The 25,927-nt window shown below is 37.7% G+C and overlaps 1 protein-coding gene across 5 annotated transcripts in view; it reads right to left on the reverse strand.

Annotated features, from left to right (window-relative positions):
• Positions 1-25,927, reverse strand: part of CEP83 (centrosomal protein 83) — a 151,579-nt gene that overhangs the window by 100,070 nt on the left and 25,582 nt on the right. Inside the window, exon 1 of one of the 5 annotated variants that reach the window (XM_023738580.1) lies at positions 2,023-2,045. The exons of the other annotated variants lie outside the window; for them this stretch is intronic. The gene's annotated coding sequence lies outside the window, so the exon portion shown is untranslated. Of the gene's footprint in view, positions 1-2,022; positions 2,046-25,927 lie in introns of those variants that run through there. 5 annotated transcript variants of the gene reach the window in all.

Genomic DNA, 25,927 nt, shown 5'->3' on the forward strand with positions numbered 1-25,927 from the left:
ATTGTTTTTAAAAATTTACAAATAAATGTGTGACACAATAACAAATAACCAGATTTATGAGAAGATAAGACAACAAGAATGAAAGCCACAAGAAACAGACAATAGACAGACACACAAAGGCCTCAATTAAAGTTATCAGACACAGATTCTAAAACAAATAATAATAATTATTGGGATGAAAAGGACAGAAAACAAGATTGAAAATCTGGGCAGAGAATTAGATACCATAAAAAGAAGCCAATTAAAACTATAAAAATGAAAAAATTCAGTAACCAATATCAAGACCTCAATGAGTGGGTATAACTTGTTTTTAGTTGCCATCAGTTCAACTCCAACTCATAGCAACCTTATGTATAACAGAACGAAATGTTGCCTGGTCCTGTGCCACCTTCATGATTGCTGGTATGTTTGAGGACACTGTTGTGGCTATTAAGTCAATCCATTACACTGAGGGGTTCCCTCGTTTTCGCTGACCGTCTGCTTTACCAAACATGACATCCTTTTCTAGAGATAGGTCTTTCCTTATAATATGTCCAAACTAAACAATGAAAGTGTCACCACGCAGCTTGGAATTTATGAGTTGGAAGACAGCTTAAAAGAATATATGCAAGATATAGCAGAAAGAGAAACAAGGATGGAAAATAGAAAAGAGAAGAAAACAGATACAGAGACTAAAGTAAACATGTCATTCCAATTGGAGTTCCCAAAGGAAAGGAGAGTAATAGGGCAGAAGGAATAGCTACATAAATAATGGTTGACAAATTCCCCCACATTAATGAAAGGTAACTAATCTCAGATTTTAAAATGTTCTACAAACCCCAAGCACATGAATAAACAGAAATCTACACATAGCATATCACATTAAGACAACTAAATCCAAAAACAAAGAAAAACTTAAAATCAGCCAGAAAGAGAAACAAATTGCCTTCCAAATGAGCAAAAAAAAGTCTAAGAATGGATTTTAACAATAAAAGCCAGAACACAATGCGATACTAGCTTCAAAGTGCTGAAAGAAAAATATGTATATGCAACAAAAAAAAATCTTTCAGGAATTATGGTAAAATAAAGACATTTTTATACAAACAAAAACTGAGAGAATTCATCTTAGCATAGGTATACTAAAAGTAACAGTAAAACGTTTCTTTATATACAAGGAAAACTTATCTCAGAGGTGAGCTCAAAAATGCTGAAATAAAAAATGAGAAATGGAAATTATAAATATGCATGTAATTCTAACTGTATAGATAATACCTTGTGGGATTTTAACATATATAGATCACTGGTATATAATTTAAGAAAAACAGAATTAAAGTTATATACCAGTGATCTCATACATTTTGATAAAGTTGGGAAAGTAGAAGGTCAGCGAAAAAGAGGAAGACCCTCAGCAAAATGGACTGGCACAATGTCTGCAAAATAGGATCAAAGATAGCAACAACTGTGAGGACAGTGCAGGACTGGGCGGTGTTTTGTTCTCTTGTACACAGGGTCACCATGAGTAGGAACCAGCTGGAGGGCATCTAACAACGACAACAGAATTACATTTTGATAAGCCAAGGATGTATACTGTAAGCTCGAGGAAGAGTTGGAAAACCACATCCTGTGTGCCAAATGTGGCCTGCAGCCTTTTATATCCAGCCTCCAAGCTGAGAATAATTTTTACATTTATAAGAGTTGTTAAAAAAAAAAAAAAAAAGAAGAGGAAAAGGATGTAACAGAAATTATACCTGGCCTGAAAAGCCTAAAATGTTTACTATCTGACTCTTTACGATAAAACTTGCCAAATGCTGCTCTAGGATAAATATTAAAGAACAATGAAAGAATGGAAAAAAAAATTATTCAAACACTCTAAAACAGGGTTTCTCAACCGGGCAATGAAATTTTAGAACAGATAATTCTCTGTTGTGCAGGGCTGTCCTGTGCATTGTAGGATGTTTAGCAACATTCCTAGCTTCTATTTATTAGATATCAATAACACCCCTCCCCCACAGGTATGACAACCTAAATGTCCCCAAATATTACCAAATATATCCTGGAGAGCAAAATCACCTCCCAGTGAGAACCACCGGTCTAAAAGAAAACAAGAAGAGAGAGAACAAGAAGCATAAAACAATAAGATAATCAATTAGCGAAACAGAGTTTATTAAGAAAATGTTCTGCATCCCACTTTGGTGAGTGGTGTGTAAAGTGTTAAAAGCTAGTGAACGGCCATCTAAGATGCATCAATTAGTGCTGACACACCTGAAAGAAAGGAGAATGAAGAACACCAAAGACACAAGGAAAATATTAGCCCACGAGACAGAAAGGGCCACATAAACTAGAGACTACATCAGCCTGAGGCCAGAAGAACTAGATGGTGCCCGGCTACCACCAATGACCGCCCTGACAGGGAACACAACAGAGTCCCTGACGGAGCAGGAGAAAAGTGGGATGCAGAACTCAAATCCTAGTAAAAAGACCAGATTTAATGGTCTAACTGAGACTGGAAGGACCCCAGAAGACATGGCCCCTGGACTCTCTGTTAGCCCAAAATTAAAACCATTCCCAAAGCCAACTCTTCAAATATTAGACTGGACTATAAGACATAAAATGATACTCATGAAAAGTGCGCTTCTTAGCTCAAGTAGATACATGAGTATAAGTGTACAGCTCCTATCCGGAGGTGAGGTGAGAAGGCAGAAAGGGACAGGAGTTGCTTGAATGGACATGGGAAATCCGGGGCAGAAAGGAGGAGTGTGCTGTCACAGTATGTGGAGAGCAACTACGGTCACATAGCAGTGTGTATATAAATTTTTGTATGAGAAACTAACTTGAAATGTAAACTTTCATTCAAAACACAATAAAAAAACTTCTGACTAAAAAAACAAGTAGGACACTAGAAACAATAGTACAGTAGATTTAGAGAACCATATAGTAATTAAATTAATATATATGCACTAAATGTCCAAAATAAAAGACAAATATTAAAAGAAAAACAGAACCCAACTATTTGTTTTTTTACAAGACACACTGAAAACATAAAGGCAAAGAAAAGTTGAAAGAAAACTAAAGAGAAAAGGTACTGCAAACATTAACCAAAAGATAAAAGGAAGAACAATATGCACATCAAATAAAGTAAATTTTAAGGTAACAAAAAAATTACCAGAGATGAAAAGAAACATTCATAATAACAAAAGTTAAATACAGCAGGAAGATGGTGTAATTTTAGAAAAATCTGTACATATAAATTTATATACACTTACTATGGTCCCTAAATACACAAGGCAGCAGTCAGAACTACAAGAAAACATACCCAAATTCACAATCACAGTGGGAGAAGTTAACTGCTATTCTTGGTAACTAACAGCTGCCAAAAAATAATCAGTAAGAACATAGACAACTTGGACAACAAAACAAACTGCTCAAACTGAGATATATATATAAAACTCTAGCCAGTAAATACAGATAATACATTTTCTATAAGCATATGCAGAACATTTATAAATAATGATCACATGCTAGGTCTTAAGAAAACAGATCTCATTTTTTTTTATTACTGAAGAATACTCTTTAGACTTCCATGCAACATGGAGCTATAGACAGAAGTACCACGCCATCCCTCCACAGTAAAGATCTAAGAAACTAAGTCAAAAAGAGACAATCGTCAATCCTGAAACCCTAAGCATCAACTGAAGCGATAAAGAACTCAGCCAAGCACCAAATGGAATAAGAAACTGACAGACAACAGAGACTGAGGAGAAATACACGCAGAGGTCCCCATCAGCTAATGCAACATGGAACCACCATCTTGGACTCCTATTGGAAATTGGCAAACAGAGGGTATGGGAAAGCAGCTTCACAGAGCTTCCAGCAGGAGACAGAACAACCAGTAACAGTGATACACACTTTCCCACCCACTACCCCTCTTCACCCCCACTCGGCCTCCTCTGCTTCCCATATCCGCAATCTCTTGGCCAGAGAGCACCAGCTTCACCCTTGTGCCGCTTGGATTGCACCTGCCCACACTGGCTGGCTCCCTGAGTGTCATTTGTTTGTTGCTAGTGTTGCTTTTTTCCACTTCTTTTAATTTCTTCCATGCCTCTCACCACCTCCCCTTCTTTTCTCACAAACACCTGGCTCCATGTGCCATCTTTGCTTCTTCTGGAAAGGCTGTGAAATGCCACTCGACTGTGAAACTGCTTCTTGGACCGTGCTGCCATGCTGGTGGGATCCCCAGTGTTGTTTTTTGTTTGTTTGTTTTGATTTCTTTGTTTGTTTTCTTATTCTTTTCTCGGCTTGGGAGTCCCTTATAGCCATGCAGTACTGCAGAGCTTCGGAGCTACTCCCTTACTCTGTGCAGATGCGCAGTGGGATTCCTGTGGGCATTTCTTTTTCCTTCGTTTTGTTTTTGTTTTCTTTGGGTTTTTTTCCTCCTTTTTCCCTTTTTGTTTTTCTTCATTTCTCAGTTTCTCATCACACTATACTGACCATCTCTTTCTGTCTTCTGAATACCTGGCACACTGTGACACTTCTACCCCTTCTGGGCAGGCGGTACTTCACGGCCTGGAAGCAACTCCCTCAGTACTTGCAGCTGCACCAGTGGGATCCCTATGGGCTTTGATTTTTATTTTTTCATTTTTTTTCTTTTACCCTTTTTCTCTTTTTGTTTTTCTTCATTTCTCAGTCTCTTCTCTCCACTCCAACAGAAATCTCCCTTAGCATTCTTGTTTGTTTGCTTGTATGTTTTTGGCTCCTTTTCCACTCTTCTCTCTGTCCTCTATCTCATATTCATCTTAGCTCCACGCACCACAATCTTCCCCATCCTTCATGCCTACCTGCACTGTGGGCTAAATATCACAGACTAAAGCAGGCCTACCGGAACCTGCTCTGCATCGATTCCCAGCCCACTGCGTCGGCACTAGTACGAGCCACAAACAACCCACCCCAGCAACTCTCCTTCAGCTGGACCTGCTCTGCTGTACCACACTTGAGTGACTGACCCTGCCCATTGAAGGGAAGTATCCTGCCCACAGAAGAGCAAACAACAAAGAACAGAGCCCACCTCCTCAGACATAACAAAATAAAACAAAAAAGCAGGACAAAACAAATCTACAATCAATAAACGAGGAAAATGCTACTGAATGTCCCAAAGACAGCAGCCAACATCAAAACATATAAAAAAACAGGATAGGATGGTTCAAGTAGACATCCAAAATAAAACACCAGATGACTTTCCAGTAGACGAAAAGGCAATAGAACTGAGAGGGAACTAAAGTCTCTAATATTCAGAGCTATCTAAGAGTTGAAGCAAGAAGCAAACAAAAATGAGGAAAAATTAGACAAATTCATGGAAAATACAGACAAATAAAAGGAAGAATTCAGAAAAATAATACAAGAACAAAATGTCAAAATAAATTTGCAACTAGAAATCATACAAAAACAAAAATTAGAAATCCAAAAGATAAACAACAAGAATTCAGAAATGGACAGTGTCACAGAACAGCTGAGGACAAGGGCTGCAACAAAGGGATCAGCGAAATTGAAGACAAACACTTGGATACAACTCTGTTTGAGAAAAATCAGAAAAAAGAACAAAGAAAAATGCAGAAACCGTGAAAATGATGTGGGACACAATCAAAAGCAAAAATCTGCTAATACTAGGAGTTTCAGAACAGGAGGAGAAAACAGAAAACACAGAGAGGATCACTGAAGAACTGCTAACAGAAAACTTCCCCAATATCATGAAAGATGAAAAGCAGACCATCCAAGAAGCTCAACAAACCCCATATACGATAGACCCCAAAAGAAAATCACCAAGTCATATCATAATCACACTCGCCAAAACCGAGGACAAAGAATCCTGAGAGCAGCTCAAGAAAAACCAAACGTCACATACATAGGAGAAACAATAAGACTAAGCTCAGATTATTCGGCAGAAACAATGCAGGCAAGAAGGCACTGGGATGACATATATAAAACCTTGAGAGAAAAAAACTGCCAGCCAAGAATAAATATGTTCTGTAAAACTCTCATTCAAATGTGATGGTGAAATTAGGACATTTCTAGATAAACAGAAATTAAGGGAATATGTAAAAACCAAACCAAACTTACAAGAATTACTAAAGGGAGTCCGTGGATCTGAGAACAAACATCAGACCACGGGCTGAACCTAGGACACAGGATTGCACCAACCTGACAGCAACCTAGGAAATGAACTCTCAAGGACTACCCAAACCAAAAGAATTACAACAGGGAACCAGAGAGACTAATCTGTAAATGACAACAATATCAGAACAATAAAAGAGGAAATAAATGGTGTAAGAATAGAACCTCCGAATGGAGAGGAAGGCAAGGCTATAACAAGTAACAAAAGACTGGTTCAAACCCAGGAAGATAGGAGTAAACTTCAAGGTAACCACAGAGAAAGTTAACAAATCGACTCATCAAAATAAAGAAGAAAAACATAAAGTCTCAGTAAAAACAAAACCTACAAAAACACAAGAAATGAAAAAGAAATCCACAAACGAAACGAATTCAGCACAGGAGAGTAAGAAGAACAAAGACAACATCAGCACAACAAAAAAAAGCACTACAAAATGACAGCAATAAACTCACACCTATCAATAATTCCACTAAATGTAAATGGCCTAAATGCACCTATAAAGAGATGGAGAGTGACACAATGGACTAAAAAAAGGATCCGTCAATATGCTGTCTACAAGAGACATATCTTAGAAACAAAGGGACGTAAATTAATTAAAAAGCAAAGGATGGAAAAAAAATATATCAAACAAACAGCCACCAAAAAACAGCAGGAGTGGCAATACTAATCTCAGGTAAAACAGACTTTAAAACAAAATCCACCATAAAAGACAAAGAAGGACACTGTATAAGGATTAAGGGGATGATTCATCATGAAGATATAACCATAATAAACATCTATGCACCCAACAACAGGGCTCCAAAATACATAAACAAACTCTATCAACAGCACTGAAAAGAGAAATTGAGAGTTCCACAATAACAGTAGGAGATTTCAACACACCACTCTCGGTAAAGCACAGAACATCTATAAAGTCAACAAAGATACAGAAGACCTAAAGGGCACAATCAGCCAACTTGAAATCATAGACATATACAGAACACTCCACCCAAAAGCTGCAAAATACATATTCTTTTCCAATGTACACGGAATGTTCTCCAGAAGAGGCCACATCTTAGGCCACAGAGCAAACCTCAACAAGATCCAAAACGCTGAGATAATACAAAGTAACTTCTCTGACGACAACACCATCAAGATAGAAATTAACAATAGAAAGAGCAAGAAAAAAAAACTCAATTACATGGAAACTGAATACCACCCTGCTTGCAAACCACTGGAGAAAAGAAGAAATCAGAAATAGAATCAAAGAAGCCCTAGAATCAAACGAGAATGAAAACACATCATACCAAAACCTTTGGGACACAGCAACGGCAGTCCTCAGAGAACAATTTAAAGCAATAGATGTACACATCAAAAAAGAAGAAAGGTAAAAAAAACAAAACATTAACTACAGAACTCGAACAAATAGAAGGAGAACAGCAAAAATGTCCACAGTCACTAGAAGAAATAATAAAGGTAATAAAGATAAATAAAGGAAATGATAAAAATCAGAACAGAAATACATGAAATAGAGAACAGAAAAACAATAGAAAGAATCAACAAAACCAAAACTTAGTTCTTTGAAAGAGTCAACAAAATAGACAAACCACTGGCCAGCCTGACAAAAGAAAAACAGGAGAGGACACAAATAACCAAACTAAGAAATGAAACAGGGGGCATTACAAGAAACCCAACTGAAATAAAAAGGATCATACCAGACTATTGTGAAAAACTATACTGCAACAAATTTGAAAACCTAGAGGAAATGGATAAATTTCTAGAAACACACTACCTACCAAAAAAACAACCAAGTGATGCTGTAAATCTGAACAGACCCATAACAAGAGAAGAGATTGAAAAGGTAATAAAAAAAAATTGCCAACAAAAAAAGCCCTGGCCCAGATGGCTTCACTGGAGAATTCTGCAAAACATTCACAGAAGAGCTTATACCAGTACTACTCAAACTATTTCAGAACACAGAAAAGGAAGCAACACTTCCAAATTCATTCTATGAAGCCACCATAACCCTGATACCAAACCAGGCAAAGACACCATGAAAAAAGAAAATTACTGACCAATATCTCTCATGAATATAGATGCAAAAATTCTCAACAAAATTCTTGCCAATAGAATTCAGCATCATATCAAAAAAATAACACACCACAACCAAGCAGGATTCATACCAGTTATGCAAGGACGGTTCAACATAAGAAAATCAGTCAACGTAATCTACCACATAAATAAAAGGAAAGAAAAGAATGAAATGATCATCTCAACTGATGCAGAAAAGGCATTCAACAAAGTCCAACACCCATTCCTCATAAAAACTCTCAATAAAATTGGTATAGAAAGGAAATTTCTCAACATAATAAAGGGTATCTATGCAAAACCAACGGCCAACATCATTCTTAACGGAGAGAGGCTGAAAACATTCTCCCTGATAACCGGAACAAGACAAGGATGCCCTTTATCACCACTCCTACTTAACACTGTGCTGGAAGTCCCAGCTAGAGCAATAAGGCAAGCAAAAGAAATAAAGGGCATCCAAATTGGTAATGAAGAAGTTAAACTGTCCCTGTTTGTGGATGATATACTATATATAGAAAACCCTAAAGACTCCATGAGAAAACTACTGGAACTAACAGAAAGATTCAGCAGAGTAGCAGGATACAAGATACACACAAAAATCAGCCGGATTACTATACACCAATAAACAGAAAGATGAAAAAGAAATCAGGAAAACAATACCATTTACAACAGCCCCTAAAAAAATAAAATACTTAGGAATAAATCTAACCAGGGATGTAAAAGACCTATACAAAGAAAAGTACAAAACACTACTGCAAAAAAACCCAAAGGGATTTACATAAATGGAAAATACACCATGCTCATGGATAGGTAGACTCAACATTGTGAAAATGACAATTCTACTCAAAGCAATCTACAAATACAATGCAAACCTGATCCACATACCAAAAACATTCTTTAAAGAGATGGAAGAACTACTTATTAACATTATATGGAAAGGGAAAAAGCCCCAGATAAGTAAAGCACCATTGAAGAAGAAGAATAAAATAGGAGGACTCACACTACCTGACCTCAGAACCTGCTATACAGCTATGGTAGTCAAAACAGCCTTGTACTAGTACAACGACAGATGCACTGACCAATGGAACAGAATCGAGAACCCAGATGTAAATCCATCCACCTACGGTCACCTGATCTTCAACAAGGGCCCAAAGCCCATCAAATTGGGAACAGACAATCTTTTTAACAAATATTGCTGGTGAAACTGGATGTCCATCTGCAAAAAAGTGGAACAGGACCCACACCTCACACCATATACAAAAACTAATTCAAAATGGATCAAAGACCCAAATATAAAGCCAAAAACTATAAAGTTCACGAAGAAAAAATAGGATCAACACTAGAGGCCCTAATACATGGCATTAACAGGATACAAACCATAACCAACAACAAACAAACTCCAGAAGATAAGCTTGATAACTGGGATCTTCTAAAAATTAAACACTTATGCTCATCAAAAGACTTCACCAAAAGAGTAAAAAGAGAACCTGAAGACTGGGGAAAAATTTTTGGACATTACAAATCAGACAAAGGTCTAATCTCTATAAATTACAAGAAAATCCAACACCTCTACAACAAAAAGACAAATGATCCTATTAAATAATGGACAAAGAAAATGAACAGACACTTCACCAAAGGAGACATTCAAGCAGCCAACAGATACATGAGTAAACACTTCCAATCACTAGCCACTAGAAAAACACAAATTAAAACCACAATGAGATACCATTTCATCCCAGCATTACTGGCACGAATCAAAACAACTGGAAATAACCAATGTTAGAGAGGCTGCAGGGAGATCGGAATTCTTATGCACTGCTGGTGGGAAGAGAAAATGATACAATCATTTTGGAAAATGAGATGGCGCTTCCTTAGAAAGCTAGAAATAGAAATACCATACGATCCAGCAATCCCACTCCTAGGAATATAGCCTAGAGAAATAAGAGCCATCACACGAATAGACATATGCACCCATGTTCACTGCAGCATTGTTCACAATAGCAAAAAGATGGAAACAACCCTGATGCCCATCAACAGACGAATGGATAAACAAACTGGTACATACACACAACGGAGTATTATGCAACGATAAAGAACAATGATGAATCTTTGAAGCATCTCATAACATGGATAAAACTGGAGGACATTATGCTGAGTGAAATAAGTCAATCACAAAAGGACAAACATTGTATGACACCTCCACTGTAAAAACTCATGTAAAAGTTTACACACAAAAAGTAACAGTATTTGTTGGTTACAAGGGATGGGAGGGGTAGGGGGAATACCAAATAGACAATAGGTAAGTGGTAACTTTGGTGAAGAGTAAGACAGTACACAATACTGGGGAAGCCAGCACAACTTGTACAAGGAAAGATCATGGAAGATCCATAGACACATCCAAACTCCCTGAGGGACCAAACTGCTGGGCTGACGGCTGTGAGGACCACGGTCTCCGGGAACATCTAGCTCAATTGGCATAACACCGTTTATAAAGAAAATGTTCTACATTCTACCTTGGTGAGTAGCGTCTAGGGTCTTAAAAGCTTGTGAGCAGCCATCTAAGATACTCCACTGGTCTCACCCCTTGGGGAGCAAGGGAGAATGAAGAAAACAAGTTACAAGGAAAAGATAAGTCCAAAGGACGAATGTACCACAACTACCACGGCCACCACCAGACTGAATCCAGGACAACTAGATGGTGCCCGGCTACCACCATTGACTGCTCTGACAGGGATCACAACAGAGGGTCCCAGACAGAGCTGGATAAAAATGTAGAACAAAATTCTAACTCACCAAAAAAGACCAGACTTACTGGTCTGACAGAGACTGGAGAAACCCGGAGAGTATGACCCCCAGACACCCTGTTAGCTCAGTAATGAACTCACTCCTGAGATTCACCATTCAGCCAAAGGTTAGACAGCCCCATAAAACAAAACGAGACTAATGGGGCACAACAGTCCAGGGACAAGGACTAGAAGGCAGGAGGGGACAGGAAAGCTGGTAATAGGGAACTCAAGGTTGAGAAGGGGCAGTGTTGACAAGTTGTGGGGTTGTTAACCATTGTCATAAAACCATATGTGTACTAACTGTTTAATGAGAAACTATTTGTTCTGTAAACCTTCATCTAATGTACAATAAAAAATAAAAATAGAATTAAAAGAAAAACACATACGATAACTTGGCAGTTCCCCTCCTAAGCATATACCCAACTGAAACCTGAGTAAAAGTGCTCCGAGAGATGTGTGTGAGACTGTTCAGAGCAGCCTTATTCCTAATAATTGAAACCTAGAAACAAACCAAATGCTCAATGACTGAAGAAACAAATTGTGGTATAATGTGACACTATATAGCAATGAAAATAAACTAGGAGTACACACTATATAGGATGAATATCATTAAAACATTTTGTAAAAAAGCTAGGCACAAAAGAATACATACTAATTTATCCCAAGAATATAAATTTAAAAATTAAAAAAACAAACAGGTAAGACTATACTATTTAAGGCATACACACTTAGATTTGCTTAGGTTGCAAAACCAGAAAGAAAAGAAGTGAGTAACATAAGGAGAGTGTTGCCTGAGGAAGAGGGAGAGCATTAGAAATACTAGCAATCAGTGTTCTACTTCTTGATCTTTGTTGTGGTTACAGAGGTTTGAATTGTAATAAATCACTCAGCTGTACAGTTTTTATATACTTTTCCATAAGTGTATAGTATTCACAATATAAAAGATAAAACAAAAAAAGAATTCAGAAGGCAGAGTAATTCAAAAATTGGGTTCAGCATCATCAAGGACCCTGGTCTCTTCCACTGTTCTGCTTCAACATTCTGTTGGCTTAACTCTCATAGTTGTGAGACTACCAGAGTGTCAAACATCACATGGATATAAAATAACATTCAGAAAAAGAACCATTTCTTCCACCAGTTGTCTTCTGCTTGTTTACAGTTCTTTTGGGTTCAAACAGCCAACCTTTCAGTTAGCAGCCAAGCAATTAACCACTGCGCCCCACCAGGGCTTCCTGGTCACATATTAAAACCAAAACCAAACCCTTTGCCATGGAGTCGATTCTGACTTGTGGCAACCTTACAGTATAGAGTACAAATACCCGCATAGGGTTTCCAAGGAGCAGCTGGTGGTGGATTCGAATGCCGACCTTATGGTTAGCAGCCATAGTTCACTGTAGCCCTCAACCACTGCACCACCAGGGCTCCTGGTCACATATTAGGAGCTCAAAAATCTCAAATGAACAAATAATATGATCACCATTCTAATGCTACTTTAGCTTTGACATCTTTTCATCCATAATGAGAAACTGAGGCACCCAGGCTATAGTGAGGTGAATGCTGACCCCCGAAAGGATATGTCACATCCTAATCCCTGGAACCTGTGAATATTACTTTATATGGCAAAAGAGTGAATATTATCTTATACAGCAAAAGACATGATTAAGTTAAGCATCTTAAGAGAAGGTGCTTATTCTTTGGTTATCCAGGTGTGCCCTAAATGCAACCACATGTATCCTTGGAAGAGAGAGGCAGGAGGAGTTTTGAGGCAGCAGAGGAGGTGGCAATGTGACCACATCATATGCAGAGGCTGCAGTGATGTGGCCACAAGCCAAGGAATGCCTGGAACCACCAGAAGGTGAAAGAAGCAAGGAAAGCATTCTTCCCTAGAGCCTTAAAAGCAAGCGTGGCCTTAAAAGAAAGTTCTGGCCTCCAGAACTGTGAAAGAATAAATTACTGTTGTTTTAAGTCACCAAGTTTATGGTAATTTGTTCCAGCACAAGGTAACTAATACACAAGCTCTCTTTTCAATCTATTCATAGTGGATTTTACCCAAATTCAAAGTTTCTACCACAATTTTAAATTCCTATCAGGGTCAGACCTCACTGATTTCTATCAGACAATACAGTTATCAATATGTGTGTGTGTGTGTGTGTGTGTGTGTGTGTGTGTGTGTGTGTGTGTAATGTAAGGAATAATTTCTATTGCATAGTTTATGAAGTAAACTCATAATGCAAATTTTTAAAAAGTTAATCCATGAACACTTATTACATGGGCTAGTCTTTGTGAGAGGGAGCCCTGGTGGCACAGTGGTTAAGTGTGCGGCTGCTAACCAAAAGAGCAGCAGTTTGAGCCCACCAGCTGCTCCATGGAAGGAAGATGTGGTAGTCTGCTTCCATAAAGGTTACAACCTTGGAAACCCTATGGGGCAGTTCTACTCTGCCCTATAGGGTTGCTATGAGTTTGGAATACAGTCAACTGTAATGGGGTTAGTCTTTGTGAAAGGCAATTTTATAAAGACTCGGTTGACCCCTCATTGAAATTCTTCATCTTCTATTACTATCACATAACCACACTCACATGTTCTTCCTGCCATTTCTTTTGGCCAGTCCCAGCTCTGCTGGAACCTACCTATAGCATTTTCTTTTTTGCACAGCAGCTGTATTTCTTAAGCAGTGGTACAATGTCTGCCCAAAAGTATGGTAATTCAAAATATTCTGAAAGCACAGCCGCTCATGCTCATGGAAAGCTTCCAAAACACATTCCATTAAAAAGCACATGCTATGCCTTTTAACCTTTCAAAACAATGCTTTAAATACTAAATGCCCCCAAAGTGAACGTAATTTCTTAAAAACAACATTAAAAGTCTGGGGAGAACAACCATCATGTATTACTTCACTTATAAACAAAACAGTAGAAATAAATTTCTTTAAAATCCAGAGAGAATCCTACACTAGTTTACCCTATGGCCTTTGGATGGCCATCCCAGGGTGTCTTGTAAACAAAAAAAAAGTCACAACTTGACACCCTGCCAGAGCCTGAAGTGCAGCTGCGAGCAGACCCTTCAAAGCCCTGGTAAGGTGCCAGGCCCCATAATTGTGATTTAGAAAGAAGCAGGAGAGAGCAACAAAAGAAGAAAGGAAGAAGATATATATTAGAGTGGTTAGCAATCAACTACCAATCACTCTGAATTAAAATGTTATTCTCTTCTTATAATTGCACTGTCTGCCTCTGTACAGCTTAATTTGCACAAAAGAATTCTAGAAAATAGGATATAGTAACCAGTCAACCTCAAATGCTTACAAATAAATTATAAATGTCTCTGAAATGCTAAGATATGAAAAACAAAGATGACTCCTGCCCAAACCATACTTCAAATTCATTTTAATACTTACTAGTGTAGGCTCTATTACATATAACCTGGGGACTTTCCAAAAGATTTATAAGCACTTAGTACCTTTTTGTGAGTTCTAGAGTCTTCTTTGTTCACAATCCTACCTTTCTCCTGAAATAGAAAAGGCTATCATGTAATTCCTAACACACAGTAAAGACTGTATAGTGTCCCAACAACATATCCCAGAAATTACTCTTTTAAATACATCCTGATTTAATTTTATTTCAATGAGATTTATGCCTTGGTCTGAGAAGTTAAATAAAAGAAAAAAAAGATAGCTGAGTTTAAATCATATTTTTACTGCAATTGACACAAGCACTGTCTTGTTCATCTTCGAGAATCTTATCAGAAAAAAGCTATAAAATTTTCCAGAGCAAGAAAAGAGAGATAAATAAAAGTCATCCTCAAGACATACAGGTTAATTTTATGGCCATTTACCTTTTTTTTTTAAATGATTAAACTGTCAGTACTTATTGAGTAGCTACTTTACCGTATCTACTGAGTAGTCTACTTATACTAAGAGGATTTTGAGGGATATAAAGAAATATGCATACCATCAAATCAAGCAGATGTCTAATTAACAAGGAAGAGCCTGTCCATATTCAGAGTACTATGGACATTTTCTAAGTGCTCAGTATATGCCAGATATTTTGTTGGGTGCAAGAATACAGAAATAAATAAAAGAAAATCCTTGCCCTCAAGGACTTCACGTTGGTCAGTGAAACACACATGTTTACTAACAATTGCTGACTGAACAAGGATGACAGAAAATTTACTATTTATGAAATCCTTTTGTACTTTAAATTTTTTTACCATGTACATATATTACCTATAGAAAATGATAAGTAAACTCAAAGTTCTGAAATGATAAAACACGTAATATATTTATAGCTAGTACAGTTGCTCAGAGGTGAGAGGCCTAATTCTACTAAAAACTGCTGCCAGAGAAGAATTCACAAAGAAGGTAACCGTGAGCTAAAATTAAGAAGGAGATGGGGGAAACAACATCAAGTGCAAAGGTACAAAGATAGAAGAGAAAAACATGATGGGTGGATGGGGGGACAATATAGGGTGGGGTCACACTGGCACTTCAGAAAAAATAGTTTATCCAAGGTGTGGAGAATTGATTTGGGGTAGGGAGGGGAGAAAGAGGAAAGGAGATCAAAAGTCCAGAAAAGTGATCATGAACACCTGAACTAAAGACAGTGGCAGCAGGTAGTCAAGAGGAAATAGTCTTGAAAATGAAACAGAGGGAACAGAGTTTACAGTTATATATTGACCCCTTCCCACTCACTCCCCTAAAAAACGTATTTTAGTATCGCTACTTAAAAGGGCAACCAGGAAACCAGGGCAGTAAAAAACAAAAAATACGTATTTTTTTGAAAAGGTAAAATGGAATCAAGTTAAAGTGAAAGAAAAGGTGTTTCAAAGATTACAATTACTTCAAACACTAATCCTCCATAGGAACCAAGAATCAAGCATAGGGACCTTTGCAAGAGCATCTTAGTAAATTGCAAACACCATCACAGTGAACACCTGGAATATCCACCTTTCTTCCAAAGGGATTTCAGAAGCAGAAGAGTAAACTCTAAAGCTGGATCTGTCAGGAACGAAGACATAAAATAAGTATTTTGTTCCTTAAATGTCCACCTGCTGCTACTGCTCTTCATTCTTTCCTTCAAACAATCATCTCTATAGCAACACACTCAAGAAATTTGTGGGTGGAAAGCATACGTTTTTGCAAAAATGTAAGAATTCAAGAACATGAGTTACTTTATTTTTTCCTTTAATACAAGAAATACATAATGTACCTTAACAGACAACTGGAAAATATGAAAGAGAAAAAATATACTTTAGAACAAAAACACAAGGAAATGTAAAAATTACACAATTGATGTTGCACATTTTTACATGGAAATTCTTTTTATAGGTTACAATGACACCTTGTGGTAAGACTTTTTAAATTATATAAATTATCCTGGAAAATATTTTTACAGTGTAGATATAAGAAAACAGGAAAGAAAGGGAGAGTATTGATACGTTGTGGGGTTGTTAACCAATATCATAAAACAATATGTGTACTAACTGCTTAACGAAAAGCTAGTTTGTTCTGCAAACCTTCATCCAAAGTACAATTAAAAAAAGAAAATAGAAAAGACCAAAACCACACTGTGGAGGTGGAATGAACATGTACAATAACGCACTTAGAAAATCAAGGGGGAAAAAAATCAAACTTTAAAAATGTCATTATATTATCTATCGAAAAGCACCTTACAAACTGTAAATGTAAGGTATTCCCTTCATTTGAACTAAAATTATTACTATAACTAAGATTTTTAAATGATGCAAAAATAAACTACTTTTGCAATGTGGAGCAAAACTTATAACATTGGTGATCTCTGTACGTGAAAATATTGACATATGGTTTATAAACTACCAAAATAAAGGCACAGTGGTTAAGAGCTCAACAGTTAACCAAAAAGCCAGCAGTTCAAATCCACAGCTGCTCCTCGGAAACCCTATGGGGCAGTTCTACTCTGTACTAGAGGGTCAGTATGAGTTGAAATCGACCTGACGGCAACAGGTTTGGTTTTGGATTTTTTTTTTTTAACATCATTACTCCTTTCTTAGCACTTAAAAACAATAAATAATAACCATATTAAAATTTTCACTCTTGATTAAGCTAATAACTAAGATAATAATTTACACTTATCTTTCATCAAGAGGTTACTATGTTTACTAATCTATGCTAAACACTAGGAAACAAAAGTTTATGATGCAGTTTGCACACAATCACCTTTACTGAATCTCTTAGAAATATTCTTCCTTAGCATCTACAACACCATGATTACCTCCTCTCTCTCTCTCACCCTTCTCCCTCTCCCTTATTCGCTCCCTTTCTGCCACTCACCATGGGAAATCTCTAGTCTGTTGTTCCACCTCTAAAAGAAAAGTCAAGGTGTCACTCTCACAGCTTCAATTATTACTTCCAACCTGAATGATACTCAAATTTACATCCTCATTCCTAACCTCTCTACTAACTCGGAACTCCCACTCAACGCACGTCTCATCTACAGTAGAAGCTCAACATAATAAGAACTCATTAACTTCAAATTTCCTACCTGTCTTCTTGGGGAAAAAAAAACTATTGTTACCACTATTCTTTCCTTACTTCTTAGGCACAATTCACTCACCACTTCCCTTAAGTAACAAATTATTAATCTTGCTGATTCTTCCTCGTTCTGTTGGTCTTAACCATTCTTCTCCATTTCCAGAGTCATCACCCTCTACTGCAAAACCTCAAATATTTTACACATAGTTGATTTTAACAGAAGCTTCCTCGGCAGTGTTCTAGACTTTAGTCTTGTCTCATTCTCACATAGCCTACAGATATCCACCAGGGCAATCTTTCTCATACAGTTTTCACCATTATAATCACTATTATAGTCCTTCCTATGGTTTCCTGGATAAAATCTAAATGTCTCAGCCACAAACTCAAAGCCCTGCATTAGCCAGGTGCCTAAACAAAATGCAAACATGTCATTTTGCTGCCCCACATGGCTTCTTTTCTAGAGCCAATTAAGTTTGCTTTAGTCCCTTACACACATTGCTTCTTGCCTTTACAACTTTGTTCATACAGTTATGCCAAACTGAAATACTTTCTTAAATCCTTTCAATTAATCACAGATCGAGATCAGAGTCAAACTAAAATTCCAACAGTCTGAAGAATCACGGAACTATTTTCAGTTTGTAGTCACTTTAAAAGTCAAGGTCAAGAATCGCTTTTGCCCTTCTGCTCCACAGGTTTCTAGCCTCATTGTGCTTGCCTCAGGGTGTTTATTCTATACTCTATCACATCTGCACTCTTCCCTTCTAGCTGCTTAAACTATCTTTCAAAAAACAACTATGAATTTCTCAAAGGAAAAAACTACAATTCTCCACTTTTTCGGTCATCTCCATAGCTCTCAATTCTAGTAACCCTGGTTAATAATACAAAAGTAATCTAGAAATTTTCTGATGTGAATCCTACTTTCCCATAAGCTTACAATGTAATTTTAAAGAAAGCTTGGGGAAGGATATCACCAAAAACATTCTTTGCTAACCAGTTATGCATGCTTTCTGATAGCCAGCTATCAAAAAATTTCTGCCTCAAAAATAAAAAAAAATTTTGGGGACAGTCTGGTAAATCAAAAGCCTTATAAATGAACATATCCTTTGACCTAGGATTCCACATGCAGGAATGAATCCTGAGAAACTAATCAGAGAGGTGCACAAGTATTTATGTTCAGGAATCTTCTTCATTTCATTTATCAATCAATAAATGTTAACTGAGTACCTTTTAAGTGCCAGGTAAGAGTGGGAAATAGAATTAGGTCCCTGCCTTCATAGTGCTTACATCAAAATGCTTTTTTTAATGGAAAAAGAGGCTATTAAAATGCATGTTATAACAGAGGTATATACCAACTAGTCATGGATCAGAAAATTCAATATTGTTAAAATGTTAACGTCTCACAAATTCAATGCCATGTCATTCAAAATCCCAGCAGACTTTTTTGTAGAATTAATAAGCTAATTCTAAAATTTACTTGGAAAAGCAAAGGATTTATAGCACTGGTGGCACAGTGGTTAAGCATCTGGCTGCTAACCAAAAGGTCGGCAGTTTGAATCCACCACCTGCTCCTCAGAAATCCTATGGGACGGTTCTACCCTGTCCTATAGAGTTGCTATGCGTCAGAATCGACTTGACGGCAATGGGTTTGGTTGTTTTTTTAATAGCCAGAACAACTTTGAGAAAGAAGAACCAAGTTAGAGGACTTGCACTACTTGACTTCATGACTTACTAAAATGGTACAGAAATCAAAACTGTGTGGCATTAGTGTCAACACAGACATATAGATCAAACAAGACAGAGATCAGAAATAGACTCACACATATATGGTCAACTGACTTTTGACCAAAATGCAAAGTCACTGCAGTGGAGAAAGAATAATCTTTTCAACAAATTGTCCAGGACAATTGGCTATCCATATGCAAAGAAGTGAGTTTCAAGTTATACTTTACAACATGCACAAAAATTGACTCAAAATGAATCACAGTCCTAAATGTAAAATCTAAAGCTATAAAACTTCTGGAAGAAAATCACTGTGATCTTAGATTAGGTAAAGATTTCTTAAATACACACCAAAAGCATGGCACATTAAAAAAAAAAAGTGACAAATTAGACTTCATCAAAATTAAGAACTTCAGCTCTTCAAAAGACACTGTTAAGCAAATAACAACCTTGCTTGCTGAAAGCAAAGAGGACTTGAAGCACTTACTGATGAAGATCAAAGACTACAGCCTTCAGTATGGATTATACCTCAACATAACAAAAAAAGAAATCTTCGCAACTGGACCAATCAGCAACATCATGATAAACAGAGAAAAGATTGAAGTTGCCAAGAATTTCATTTTACTTGGATCCACAACAACGCCCATGGAAGCAGCAGTCAAGAAATCAAACAAGATACTGCACTAGGCAAATCTGCTGCAACAGACCTCTTTCAAGTGTTAAAAAGCAAAGACGTCACTTTGACGACTAAGGTGTGCTTGACCCAAGCCATGGTATTTTCAATCATCTCACATGCACGTGAAAGCTGGACAATGAATAAGAAAGACTGAAGAAGAATTCATGCCTTGGAATTATGGTGTTGGTGAAGACTATTGAATATACCATGGACTGCAAAAAGAATGAATAAATCTGTCTTGGAAGAAGCACAGCCAGAATGCTCATTAGAAGCAAAGATAGCAAGACTTCATCTCATGCACTTTGGACAGTCCCTGGAGGAGGACATCATGCTCAGTCAAGTAGACGGTCAGTGAGAAAGATGAAGACCCTCAATAAGATGCACTGACACAGTGGCTGCAACAATGGGGTCAAACATAGCAATGATTGTGAAGACGTCGCAGGACCAGGCAGTGTTTCGTTTTGTTGTATATAGAGTCTCTATGAGTCAGAACTGACTCAAAGGCACCTAACAACAGCAACAAGCAAATAAAAATACAAGCCACAGTCTAGGAGAAAGTATTTTCAAATCATATATCCTATGAAGGATTTGTATCCACAATATATAAAGGACTCTTAAAACTAAATAATAATAATAAAATAAAATTTTTTTTAAATGGGCAAATGACTTGAACAGACACTTCACCAAAGAAAACACAGAGATGGCAAACAAACACATAAAAAATGTGAACTACTACCAGTCATTTGGGAAATGCAAATTAAAATCACAATGAGATACCACTATATACCTATTAAAACCAAACAAACCAAACCTGTTCCCGTCAAGTCACTTTCAACTCATAGCGAACCTACAGGACAGAACAGAACTGCCCCATAGAGTTTCCAAACAGCAGCTGGTGGATTCAAACTGCTGACCATTTGGTTAGCAGCCGAGCACTTTACCACACACCACCAGGGCTTCATATACCTATTAGAATGGCTAAAATTTAGGCTGATATATCAAGCTTGGCTAGAATGTAGAATAACTGAAACTCTCAAATGGGACAACCACTTTGTGAAACACATTTGCCACGTCTTAAAAATTAATCATACACTTGCCATTATAATGCATCCATTCCACTTAACAGGTATTTGCCCAAGAGAAAGGAAAGCATATGTCCATACAAAGACTTGTATGCAAATATTCATAGCAGCTTTATTTGTGAGAGTCAAACACAGGTCAATCAAGAGGTAAATGGATAAACAAATCGTGATACATCCATAATGGGATACTACTCAGCAATAAAAAAGGAATGCATTAACATGAATGAATCTCAAAATAGTCACACTGAGTGAAAAAACCCAGACAAAAAGAGTACATTCTATATGATTTCATTTATATAAAATTCTAGGAAATACAAACTAACCATAGCGACAGAAAACAGATCAATGGTTGCCTGGGAATGCGAAGGAGTGAGAAGCTGAGGGAGAGCAAGAAGGAAAATCTATACAGAAGAGGAAATTTTTGAGGGTGAGGGATATGTTCAATATCTTGATTATGGTGATAGTTCCATAGGTGTAGAAGTATGTCAAAACTTATCAAATTGTATACTTTAAAAAATGTACAATCTGTTATTTTCTTGTATTCCTCAAAAAACTGTTTTTAAAAAACAAACTTATAAAGAAAAAAAACTTTCCTAAAAAAAAGTCTATAGGCCCATATAACATCACAGTTAAATTCTTCTTTGGGAGAAAAAAAAAGTATTTTATAAAAAAAAATTTATTAAAATTGGGAAATGTTTGTTATAAAAGTAGAAAAACCAGATTAGAAAATACTACATGTTATATGGAGCCCTCATGGTTCAGTGGTTAAGAGCTCAGCTGCTAACCCAAAGGCTGGCAGTCTGAATCCACCAGCCATTCCCTGGAAATCACATGGTGCAGTTCTACTCTGTCCTATAGGGTCGCTATGAGTCAGAACGGACTCGACAGCAATGGGTTGTATGTTGTATGATCATTATTTTGTAAAACGCAAATTCATGTAATGCCTAGTGTGGAAATCTCAAACCAAATCAAATACAGAATATTCACTTTTTCTATCACTGTCTAGTTCTGACACCTGCTGCCCATGCAGCACTTCTTTCTCTGACCCTAGCCACTCAGAGCTGGGTCAGATCTCAGAAGATAAAAGAACATCATCCTTCAGAATGTCAAATAAGCAGACACTAGCTACAAGCTAGGAGCCCTGGCGGCACAGTGGTTAAGAGCTCGGCTGCTAATCAAAAGGTCAGCAGTTTGAATCCACCAGCCGCTCCCTGGAAACCCTATGGGGCAGTTCTACTGTGTCCTATAGGGTCGCTATGAGTCGGAATCAACTCGACAGCAACGGGTTTTTAGCCACAAGCTCAGGAGCACCCCCTCGGCTCTGTAACGTCTGACCTGCTGGCTACAAATTCAGGAGTTCCCCTCTACCCCTTCTGGATGCCAGCCGCAAGCTCAAGAGTCCTCCCTCATTTCTGACCTGCTAGCCTCCGCTACTCTTCTGGGTTGTGTCTTAGTCATCTAGTGCTGCTATAACAGAAATACCACAAGTGGATGGCTTTAACAAACAGAAGTTTATTCTCTCACAGTCTAGTAGGCTAGAAGTTCAAATTCAGGGTGACAGCTCCAGGGAAAGTCTTTCTCTGTCAGCTCTGGAGGAAGGTCTTTGTCATCAATCTTCCCCTGGCCTAGGAGCTTCTCTGCACAGGAACCCTGGGTCCAAAAGACACGCTCTACTTCCAGTGCTGGTTTCTTGGTGGTATGAGGTCCCCTTGTCTCTCTGCTCGCTTCTCTCTTTTATATCTCAAAAGAGATTGGCTTTAGACAAAACCTAATCTTGTAGAATGAGTCTTGCATCATTACCCTAACTGCCGCTAATCCCACCTCATCAACATCATAGAGATAGGATTTACAACACACTGGAAAATCACATCATATGACAAAATGGTGGATAGTCACACAATACTGGGAATCATGGCCTAGCAAAATTGATATACATATTTTTTGGGGACACAATTCAAGACAGGTTGAATAATTGGCTAGAACTCATAGAAATTACATAAATCACTATACTTATGATTACAGTTTTACTGTAGCAAAAAGGATGCAAATGAAGAGTCTCATAGGACAAGGTCTGAGAGGGCTCCCAACGCAGAACTACTATGAGTGCAGAACCCAACGCAGAACCCAAAGAGTGCACTACCCTCCCGCGTGCATGGATGTCTTTTACCAACCAGGAAGCCCATGGAGCTTCCATCTCTAGAACTTTTATTGGCTTCATTACATAGGTGTGACTGATTGAATCACGCTCCCCTCCCTCCCTACGGCCAGCTCATATCAGGCTACCAAGCAGTCTTTGTGGCAGGGCCAGAGCCCCCCTCATTTGCAAAAATTCTCAGGTATTTGTTTAGATAACAAAGGTACCTCAATTACTCAGGGAATTCCAAGGGTTTAGAGTTATTCTCTCAGGAAACAAGGACAAAGACCAAATTACTGTGGGGAAAGTTAAATTCTTTATCCCACACATGACTATGTATGCATAGAAAAAAGATAAGAAAAGACACTAAAATATTAACAAGTAAGATTATCTCTGGATGATAGGTAGGCGTGAATTGATTTTTCTGCATTTTTCTTATTTTACAACAAACATAGATCATGTTTATACTTACAGAGAAAATGCCACTGGGGAAAACTCAAAGTCCACTTGACAATCAAGAAAGGAAAAAAAGTCTCCTCTTTTCATACGAGAAAGCAGTGACTGAATATAAAAAGGAACAAGAGTTGAAGTTCAAGCCTCCGCTTCAGGAAGCAGCCCAGAAGCTCTGAAATCTTATCCCTTTGCATACAAGTTTATGCAATAAATACTAAAAAATAACTCAAACAAAAATATTTGGTTGTTGTCTGCCTCAAATCCATACTCCACACAGTTACCAAATCTACAATACTTACCACTTCAAAAGCTCTCATCAGTTTAACTCCCTTTCACCTACAACAGCAGTTTTCAAATAATTTTAGCAGTTGAGCTTCTTTTGCAAACTACATCCTATGGAATTCCAATATTTATAATGGATAAAAATATCTATTAGTGTATATTTCTTTTAAATATCGAAACTTACATTTTATTTTAAAGGTACATATTAGATCTTTCATTTCTTGTCAGTGAATGTGTTGGTTACTTCTAATGTTTTAAAATATATTTTTACTGTGGCTTTTAGAATAGTTGAAGATATACTTACAAAACAAAATTCAAATCAAACTTTCACAGAATCCTAAAGCATCTGTCACGCAGTATTGCAGAACTGGCAAATAGAGGTTAATCCAAACTTCTTCATATAGTATACAAAACTGTCCACTACCTGGACCCTCTCTACCCTTCCAGTCTCATCTCTCACAACTCCCAACATGCACTTATGCCCTAACAACACTAAACTGCGTGAGTTTATTGAACACTTCATGCTTTTTCTCAACTCATGCTTGACCCTTTCACCTGGAATACAATCTCCTAATCTCACTTTTCATTCAATTTATATCAGCTCAGACATTACCTCCTTCTTCTGACAGCCTTTCCTTTTTCTCTTCCTCCTGCTCCATTCTGATTTAGGTATCCCTCTGAGTACTTCCATAATTACATACTTATCCTTATCAATGTATTTACTTTACCACACTATAATCAACTATTTATACGCCAATCTCCTTTACTAGACAAGACCTCCTTGAGATCAGAGATTATATCTTAGTCATCTTTGTACCCTAACCCCCAACACTACAGCTGGAACATAGCAGGTATTCAATAAACACTTGTTGAATAAATTAATGATAAGCAGTTTCTGCCTCTTTTCAAAGGGCAGGGAAAGAAATTATGCTTGGGATTCTCCAACCCCAACCTCCTTATAAATTGATGCTTGAGGTAAATCAGGAAATCCAACTCAACAAGTATATCTGGAACAACTAACAAATGCCTAAGCAGCCCTGGTGGCACAAATGGTCAAGTGCTCGCTGCTAACCAAAAGGTTGGCAGTTTGAACCCACCCGGCGGCTCCATGGAAGAAAGATCTGGTGATCTGCTTCTGTAAAGATCACAGCCAAGAAAACCCTATGGGGCAGTTCTGTCACATGGGGTCACTATGAGTCAAAAAACAACTGGACAGCACCCAACAACAACAAATGTCTAATACTGTGCAAAGAATTATGAGTAGTATCAAAGAAGTATGGGATAGGTTTCATACTCCAGAAAGAATATGACACATAAACTAGAGCACAGACTTCTTACTTATAGCACGATGTAGTAATGAGACTAACGCTCTCTGAAAAAAAACAGACAAAAACAACGATTTCAGTGCTCTATAATTCAATTAAAGGCATACAACAAGCTGAGAAGCATTTACTCATAAAAACGACTGAACTATGGAAAAGAACAACACAAGTCTATGACATTTTACCTATGGCTGCTTATCAGACCACCCCCCCCATCCCCCCAAGCTCTGTCTGTTAGTTCAACCAGAGTGGAGGAGACTGAAAACAGCAGCTTTACCACCACTACTTGAGATGGCATTCCATCTTGCCACAATGATGCGGCATTTTCACTTAAAGTGGAGATCTCTGAGGTAAGTTAACAGTGAAGGCCAGCGCTCCTTTCACTCCTTTAGAGCAAGCAACGAATTGGTAAACTAGCTGGGAATACTGGAAGGTCACCATGAGTCAGAATCTACTCAACAGCAATTAACAACTAGGAAGTGAGAGGAGCTTAGGAGGCTTAATAAACTTATCCCACCCTGAACAGACTATGAGTGAGCACAGTAGACACTGGAGCAGGCCCAAGTAAGCCACACATTCTTAGCTAATAGAGCTACACATAGACACAGATGAGACCCAAGACAGCCCAGAGGAAAGTAAGGCCAGAGCTGACTTTAAAATGGCCTGAACCCCGAGAGTATGGCCCCCAGACACCCTTTTAGCTCAGTGGTGAAGTTATCTCCGAGGTTCACTGTTCAGCCTGGGAGTGGACAGCCCGGTAA

This window comes from Trichechus manatus, unplaced genomic scaffold, assembly GCF_000243295.1.
Source record: "Trichechus manatus latirostris isolate Lorelei unplaced genomic scaffold, TriManLat1.0 scaffold00119, whole genome shotgun sequence".
NCBI classification, from domain to species: domain Eukaryota; kingdom Metazoa; phylum Chordata; class Mammalia; order Sirenia; family Trichechidae; genus Trichechus; species Trichechus manatus.